At 51.5% G+C, this 9,171-nt stretch overlaps 2 non-coding genes across 2 annotated transcripts in view; both read left to right on the top strand.

Annotated features, from left to right (window-relative positions):
- The window catches only part of TRNAW-CCA (transfer RNA tryptophan (anticodon CCA)), a 72-nt gene extending 34 nt beyond the window's left edge, over window positions 1-38 (top strand). Inside the window, exon 1 of the tRNA in view lies at window positions 1-38. This exon is cut by the window's left edge and continues 34 nt beyond it. This is a non-coding gene — a tRNA (tRNA-Trp).
- A 2,035-nt stretch (window positions 39-2,073) lies between these two features.
- Window positions 2,074-2,147, top strand: TRNAN-GUU (transfer RNA asparagine (anticodon GUU)). Its single transcript has one exon. It is a non-coding gene; the product is annotated as a tRNA-Asn (tRNA).
- The last annotated feature ends 7,024 nt before the right edge of the window (window positions 2,148-9,171 follow it).

Raw genomic sequence — 9,171 nt, 5'->3', positions numbered from 1 at the left:
AGATCAGAAGGTTGCGTGTTCAAATCACGTCGGGGTTACTGCTTACCCTTTTATTCCCCACTGAGGTCATATATTTCCTTTCGAAAACAAAGTCAAAAGAAAGCAGTCTTGCATTGGCCGGGAATCGAACCCGGGCCTCCCGTGTGGCAGGCGAGAATTCTACCACTGAACCACCAATGCTTCACATGGGTTGTTCACAGGCAGAGCTCTGCCCAAGACAGTGATCAGGTGCACACACTTAAATTGTACACATATGAACAAAGTGTACGCAGCAGACATGATAACGCCAACGTTTCACATGAAGATGGCAAGAATCAGATGCAGGAGACTATAACTATGAATGTCTTTGCATTTGCTGAGGTCACTGGCTTGGGACTAGAGTTGTGTTTATCAGGGCATGATGACAGGCTGCTCCCGACAAAAGTGGTTCACAGAATGCACCCGCCAGATCACCAGCACTATTGTGTTTCAGATTATCTCACTGAACTCTCCTCCTGGAAAATCTTTCCCACTGGCTTACCCAGATTCTGTGCCCTCCCCTAAATGCTGGGGTGAAACGGGCAGAGTTCTGCGCCCTGCGTCCCTAACGCGCTCCCAACGCGGCCTACAGCCCTGGTCGGGCACAGCCCTGGTCGGGCTTAGATCACTGGAGCCTTTTGTGACCAAGAACTCCGGAAGCCTAGGGTCAGGCCTGTTGCACAGGCATATTGTGCCTTGCCAATCCGGGATTGTTGTGTTTCAGGGCCTAGCCATCAATACTCCTGGGATTTCTTTCCCTGAGAACCCTCTTGTCCCTGTCCTCCCACAAGCCCCAGCTTTTATGTAAAATAAAGTGTGCTCCATGGGCCTTCCCCTATTTGCTCTCTCCCCAATCTCTTTCTCCAAAGCTGAGCTCTGAAGGTAAATGTATCTATCTGAGTGAGGGGCTAGGGAGGGCCTTTCCCAGCAGTCTTACAAGTCAAGAGTTCAGAGAAAGCACCTGCTATGGGAGGGAGACTTTGCTCACAGAGAAGTCAAGTCTAAGATAACACATCTGATGGGCAAGGCACACGCCTTACTGGCTGGTAGCACACCTACAGAGGAGCAGGGAGCTATGCTAAGCAGGCAACAGAAAAGTCATGTATGTGTCTCATACACTGGGACCGGTAGTAATACTGGCTCTAAGACCATTAGACAGTAGTCTATTCATCATTACGTCCAACAATAACAAGACACTAAGCAAATGAGAAATGCTGTATGGCATAAAGACACATTATATAACACAAGCTCCAGGCAGGCACACAATTATCAAGATATATATTGAGTCTCAGGAACTGTGCTACAGTTATTAACCTCTGTGGTGCAAATGGTTAGCGCGTTCGGTTGTTAACAGAAAGGTTGGTGGTTCAAGCCCACCCAGGGAAGTATCCTTTTTGCCTGCATGAAACACTTTAATGAAACACAGATACGTACCTCTGCTCTCTCCTGCTTAAGACCCTTTATCTGAACATTTCAATCCTCTGCGTTCTCTCTGCACCTGCAGTCAATTTCATAATTAGGATAGAAAACAAAAGGCCTAGCCCTGTAATACAACTGTAGGCATATGAGGAGGGGAAAATAAGTCAAAAGGCCATCAGCATTTGTTGATCTGGCTTGAAGGCTGTAAGTGTAAGGACCTTGTGGCGCAAAGGTAGCGCGTCTGACTCCAGATCAGAAGGTTGCGTGGTCAAATCACGTCGGGGTCACTGCTTACCATTTTATTCCCCACTGAGTTCATATATTTCCTTTCGAAAACAAAGTCAAAGGAACGCAGCCTTGCATTGGCCGGGAATCGAACCCGGGCCTCCCGCGTGGCAGGTGAGAATTCTACCACTGAACCACCAATGCTTCACATGGGGAGTTCACAGGCATAGCTCTGTCCAAGACAGTGATCAGGTGCACACACTTAAATTGTACACATATGAACAAAGTGTGCGCAGCAGACATGACAACGCCAAACTTTCACATGATGATGGCTTATATAAGACAAGCTCCAGGCAGGCACATACATATCAAGATATATATTGAGTCTAAGGAAAGATGCTGTAGTCACTCGTCTCTGTGGCGCAATCGGTTAGCGCGTTTGGCTGTTAACCGAAAGGTTGGTGGTTCAAGCCCACCCAGGGACGTATTATTTTGCCTGCATGAAACACTTGAATGGAAAACAGATACATACCTTTGCTCTCTCCTGCTGGACACCCTTTCCCTGAATATTTCAATTCTCTGCGTTCTCTCGGCACCTGCAGTCAATTTCATAATTAGGATAGAAAACAAAAGGTCAATGTTAGAAGCGGCTGTCTCTAGTTGGCAGAGGTATACACTTCTGACAAATAGGGACACACCTTTTCTAGTCAGGGCAAGGAGATCACACACTTAGATAACCCCTGCTCACCCCCTTGGTAGCTTGGCAAAGCAGACAGGCTTATCTCAGAGGCAGTGCGTTAAGCATTTATGACCACATACAGTAATAAAGTGAATACACTACAAATGGACACGACACAGTAGTATTATAAAAATAAGTATTTTTATATAAGGCTTAGCACAAGACCAAATAACGACAAAAATATACCACAGTCTTAATAAATACTCTTGGAAGGAAAAATAATAGTTCAAGCACGGTTTCTTCTTAGCACAAAGTCTTTAGTATCAAAAGCAACTCTTCTTCTCTAAATCAAAGTTCTTGGCAACAATGTAACCCACACGGGAGTCACACGACGTCGAGGCAAAGTTAATCCAAAGGTTCGGCGTCGACCGCGAGGAGCGCTACGTCGAGCCCGGAGTCGCACTGACCCCAACAACACAGTACCTTGGAAAAGTGAAGCACTCGATGATCAGCGGCGTCGAGATGTCCGGCGTCGCGTCTTCGACGTCGATCGAGCCTCGGAGTCGGGGCGATCTGCAGCGGCGTCGACCGAAGTCAGGCGGGAGCAGCGCTCACGGGATGAAGCAGGGTACGGCGTCGTCGATGTCGATGTTGCAAGAGTGAGCAGCGCTCACGGCGTCGAGAGGGCTCGAAGTCGATGCGATCAGCGGCGGTGCAGACACGAGGTCACTTGGAGCTGGAGCCGAACTCACTACTCACTGGCGTTGCTGCTGGCGTCGATCGGGCCCGGCGGCCGGCGTCGAGGAAGCGGGACACTGGAGCCGTTACTCACGATGTCGAGCTGGATTCGGCGGCGTCCGTCGGCGTCGAGATTGCTGGATTCTTTCAGAGGTGCTGGATTCACAAACTCCAGCAAATAGCACTTTAAGCAGATGAAGTCCTTTAGCCCTGTGACTTCAACAGGAGACTGGCACTCTTCCAGCCCTTGGAGATTTTCTCAGCAAAGAGTGAGAGTACACACAAAGTTCCTCTCTCCTGGTTCCTTGGCAAAAATAAAGAAGCAATGCAGGATTCCCCCAACAAACAGCACTCTGGCAGAAGGGGTAGGCAGTCCTTAGATCAGCAGGCTTCTTGTCCTTGGTTCAGGTTTCCTTGTCAGAAGTGATCTGATTTCTTGGTTCAGGGGTCCTTCTCTTATACCCCTTTTTGGCTTTGATCCCTTTGTCCATGCAGGGGAATTTCCCCCCATCCTGGGTTTGTTGTGGGTGTTGCCAGGCCAGAGCACCTGGCCTATTCACTGGGCAGGGCAGAGTCCTCAGCCGCTCAGCAGGAGCGGAGCCAGCATTGTCACTGGCAGGGGCAGGGCCATCAGCTGCCCGGCAGGAGGCGGGCCAGGAAAGTCCCAGGCAAGCACAGAGTCATCAGTCGCCTGGCAGGGGGCCGGAGCCAACATTGTATCAGGCAGGGCAGGCTATCAAGAGCTACTCTCCCCTACTCTCAATGCAAATGCCCCACTCATCCCACACTGACTCATTCAGACTCACTGGAGCCACCCAGCTCCTGTCACACGCACACCAGAACCAGCAGAGACCGGTAGACAGTTAGACAAGAAAATAGCTACTTTCTAAAAGTGCTATTTTCAAACACAGAGTCCAAAAACCATCCACACAAACGGATGCGTTATTAAACCCTGAGTTCAGGGATACCAAACTCGACATTGCACCATGCTCCCCGAGCCCGCTAGGATTATAACCTTAATAATCCTGGCAGCCCATTCTAACTGATGGAGAGCAGGCTACCTTACAATAGTGAAAAACGACTATGGATGTAATTCACTATTAGGACATGCCAACCTTGTCAGGCTTGTCCTACCTTATGCTTACAATGCACCCTGCCCGTGGGCCTACCATAGGGGTGACTAACATGAAGTTAAGGGAAGGTTTAGGGACTGGCAAGTAGGTGTACTTGCGCAGTCCTCGTGACAGTCAGACTGCACGTGGTCTGGCAATGGCAGACCTTCAGACATACTTTTACTAGGCCGCTCTTGTGGGTGGCACAACATGTGCTGCAGGCCCACTAGCAGCATTTGTATTTACAAGCCCTGGCACTCCTGGTGCACTCTACTAGGGACTGATAGTAAACCAAATAAGCCAAACATGGAAGTCAATCAATACAGCAATTTCACATAGGGAGCACTTGCACTGTGGCACTGATCAGCAGTGGCACAGTGCCCAAAGCATATACCAGCAAAAACGTCGTAAACAGAGGAGGCAAACAGAAAAAATGGAGGAGAGACTCATGCCAATGATGCCAGGTCTAACACGTGTCCCCTCCAGCTGAAATGTGGGGAGAACTACCCTTACCCTAGGGAGTCCTCATCACTAAGGCGGAAAAATCTGGACAGACCATCAGCATTGGCGTGATCTGTGCCAGGGCGGTGTTCCACCGTGAAGTCCATCCCCTGTAGGGAAATGGACCACCTCAACAGCTTTGGGTTCTCACCCCTCATCTGCATCAACCATCTGAGGGGCCTGTGGTCTGTCTGCACCCGGAAGTGAGTCCCAAACAGGTAGGGTCTCAGCTTTTTCAGCGCCCAGACCACAGCAAATGCTTCTCTTTCTATCGCACTCCACCTCTGTTCCCTGGGAAGTAACCTCCTGCTGATGAAGGCTACAGGTAAGTCTCGGCCCTCTTCATTCACCTGAGCTAGAACAGCCCCCACGCCATGCTCTGAAGCGTCCGTCTGAACAACAAATTCTTTAGAAAAGTCGGGTGCCTGGAGTATGGGTGCTGTGCACATTGCAGTTTTCAGGGTGTCAAAGGCCGTCTGACAGGCGTCAGTCCAGTTCACAAGTCGTGGCTGCTTCCTGGAAGTCAGCGAAGTCAAGGGGTGCACAATGTTACCATAATCCTTGACAAACCTCCTGTAGTAACCCGTGAGACCCAGGAAGGCTCTCACCTGAGTCTGGGTTTTGGGCGGTGCCCATGCCAGGATGGTATCAATCTTGGGTTGTAGGGGGGCCACCTTGCCGCTCCCTACTTGGTGCCCCAAGTACACCACTGAACCCTGCCCAATCTGGCACTTACTGGCTTTGATTGTGAGGCCTGCTCTGCGCAGGGCCAACAACACTTCCTGGAGGTGGCACAAGTGTTCCTCCCAGCTGGCGCTGAACACTGCGATGTCGTCCAGGTAGGCGGCACTGAAATCCTCCAGTCCAGCCAAGACCTGGTTGACCAACCTCTGGAAGGTGGCAGGGGCATTCTTCATCCCAAAGGGCATAACCCGGAACTGGTAGTGCCCATCTGGTGTGGAGAATGCTGACCTCTCTTTTGCCCCATCGGTCAAGGCGATCTGCCAGTACCCAGACGTTAGATCAAACGTACTAAGGTACTGGGCAGCCCCTAACCGATCGATGAGCTCATCAGCTCTGGGGATGGGGTGCGCGTCAGTCTTGGTGACTGAATTGAGTCCTCGGTAATCCACACAGAACCGAAGTTCCGGTGAAGCACCAGGCGCTGCAGCCTTTGGAACCAAGACCACGGGGCTGGCCCAAGGACTGCTAGAGGACTCAACCACCCCTAGGGCAAACATCTTGGAGACCTCCTCCTTGATGTATGCTCTGACCTTGTCAGTCACTCTGTAAGCCTTGTGCTTGACAGGAGTGCTGTCCCCGGTGTCTACATCATGGACACACCACTGAGTAACACCAGGAATCAAGGAAAACAGATCAGGGAATTGCCCCAACAAATGGCGACAATCCTGCTGCTGTTCAGGGGTCAGTGTGTCAGAGAGGACAACACCATCCACTGACCCATCTTGCTCTTTTGCATACAGGAGGTCAGGAAGAGGCTCACTCTCCTCCTCCATTCCAGCATCTGTAGCTAGGAGCATGCCCACTTCGGACCTTTCTAAGTGGGGCTTCAAACGGTTGACATGCAGGACCCGCAAGGGGTTCCTGGGAGACTTTAAATCCACCAGGTAGGTGACATCGCTCTTCTTCTCCACAACCTCAAATGGTCCAGTCCACCTGTCCTTGAGCGCACAAGGTTCCACAGGGGACATGACCCAAACTTTCTGTCCAGGCTGAAGCTCTACCAGAGTGGCCTTCTGGTCGTACCACCGCTTCATCTCCTCCTGGCTGGCCTCCAGATTTGCCTGAGCAAGATCCCTGAAGCGCCTAGTCTGGTTCCTAAAGGCCAGCATGTAACTGTATACATCCTGGGGAGGTTTCCTGGGAGATTGCTCCCAGCCTTCTTTGACCAGACTTAAAGGTCCTCTTACCGGGTGACCATACAAAAGCTCAAAGGGGCTGAACCCTAGAGACTTCTGTGGCACCTCACGGTAAGCAAACAACAGGCATGGCAAGAGGACGTCCCATTTACGCCTCATTGGTTCTTCAAGACCCATGATCATGCCTTTAAGGGTACGGTTGAATCTTTCAACCAACCCATTACCTTGAGGGTGGTAAGGAGTGGTGAACTTATAAGTTACCCCACACTCCTTCCACAGAGACTTCATATAGTTGGAAATGAAGTTGGTGCCCCGGTCTGACACCACCTCTCTGGGGAACCCCATTCGGGAGAAAACACCCATCAGCGCCCGTCCCACCACGGGGGCAGTCACTGTTCTGAGAGGGATGGCTTCCGGGTACCGTGTGGCATGGTCCACCAAGACCAGGATGAACCTGTTGCCCAGGGCTGTCTTGGGGTCCAGTGGCCCAACAATGTCAATCCCCACCCGGTCAAAGGGGGTACTGACCACGGGAAAAGGTTGGAGGGGAGCCTTCTGCTTCCGCCCGCTCTTCCCACTTGCCTGGCAAGTCTGACAGGTCTTGCACTGGATGTCTACATCCCTCCGCATCTGAGGCCAATAGAAATGGGTGACAAGCCTGTCATAGGTCTTGTCCTGCCCCAGATGTCCAGCTAAAGGAACGTCATGAGCCAAACCCAGTAGGAAGGCTCTGAAGCGCTGGGGTACCACCAGCACACGGGCTGACCCAGGCTCAGCAGCCTTAGGCTCGCTATACAGGAGGTCGTTCTCCCAGTACACAAAATGTGACCCTGACTGATCACCTGAGGTTTGGGCTGAGGCCTGCTGCCTCATACCCACAAGAGAAGGGCACACTTTCTGTTCTGCACAGAATTCCTCCCTGGAGGGACCACCATCCTGCTGCCAATGGGTCAGCTCGGGCAGGTCTCCCAGTTCGGCAACTTGTTCACCTGTGGGTTCCAGGGCATCCCCCTCGAGGTCTGCCTCCTCCTGGACCACGGGAACTACGGGGGACGGTTTCCCGCGCCCCCTGCCTCTTCTCTTCACAGCTGGGTCCTGGGCCATACTTTCAGGCTCCAGAACCCCATCAACACCCTTACTTGCTGTCATGGATCGAGTGGTTGCACACACCCACTCTGGCACACCCAACATTTTCAAATGGGTCCCCCTCTCCACCTTAGCCCAAGGGGAGTCTTCTAAATCGTTGCCCAGGAGACAATCAACAGGCATGGCGGGCCTCACAGCAACCTGAAGAGTACCCGAAACTCCCCCCCATTCAAAGGAAACTTGAGCTACCTCACACTCTTTCTGGGAGTTGTCAGCAGCTATCACAGGGTAGAATGCGTGGGGAACAACCTGCTCTCTGGACACCAAGTGACACTTGACAGCTGTCACACTCGCTCCGGTGTCTCTGAGAGCTTCCACTCTATGGCCATTAATGGTCACCCACTGCCTATATTTCTTAGTGTTACTAGGCAGAGGGGGTGGAGGGACCAATTCCATGTCTCCTAGAGAGACCAGGGACATTTCCGCGGGACCCTCCCCACCATGGGCAACCATCTCCTCCCCTCCCAGAGCTACACTAGCCAACTGACGGGGTGGTGCACTGGGTAGTGCACCAGACTTCTTCAAGGGACACTGAGGGTCATAAAAACGGTGTCCTACCTGCTTACAAACGAAGCAGGTCAGGGGGCCCCTATGACCAGGTTTACCTGGCGGGGCCTCTGATTTCTTCACAGGGGGAGGCTGGGAACCTTTCCCTTGGTTCCCTTGGGGATTACTTTGGGGCCCTTTCTGGGACTCCTTCTGTTTACCCTTGTCCCCCCCACTCTTCTGCTGGGGACCCTGCCCACCTTTGGCTGAGTCTCCCACTGGACCCTTGTGGACCCTGGTACTGACCCAGCGGTCCGCCTCTTCAGCAAGTTTTCTAGGGTTAGATATCGTGCTATCAATAAGGTGCTGGCGCAGCTCTGGAAAACAGTTATTAGACAAGTGCTCCCAAGCAAACAAATCATAAAGAGCATCATAACTTTCCACTTTGCTGCCCTTTACCCAACCATCCATGGCTCTGCAAAAATATGATACATACTCCACCCACGTGGTACCAGGCAACTTCTTACATTCTCTAAAGGCCTGTCGGTACTTTTCTGGGGTGAGGCCATACCGTAACATTAAAGCATCTTTCATATGAGCATAAGACGTCCTATTCTCAACAGGCATGTCTAACAGGGTATCTCTTCCCTCATTCACAAAGCGACCCCACAACCCCGCTCCCCAATCCTTCTCAGGGACCCGGTGGGCCAACAATGCTAACTCATATGCTTTAAACCACTGACCAATATCCTCATTCTTCTGAAAATCTTTGATCACATCTTTGGGAAAATAAAACCTACTTTCTGCAGGCACGGATGGGACGCTGCCACCAGAGGGATTCAATTCTAACTCCTTAGCTTTGAGCTCCATGTCCCTCACCATTTTCTCACGCTCAAAAGCTAACTTCTCTCTTTCAAACTCTAATCTTTTGATCTCCAAATCAGCTTCTCTCCTGCCTCTTGCATTC

The sequence above is a fragment of the Lissotriton helveticus genome, chromosome 1_2 (assembly GCF_964261635.1).
Source record: "Lissotriton helveticus chromosome 1_2, aLisHel1.1, whole genome shotgun sequence".
Taxonomy (NCBI): Eukaryota; Metazoa; Chordata; class Amphibia; order Caudata; family Salamandridae; genus Lissotriton; species Lissotriton helveticus.
Note: the sequence above shows the minus strand (reverse complement) of the source record. Positions and strands in the feature narration are given on the sequence as shown.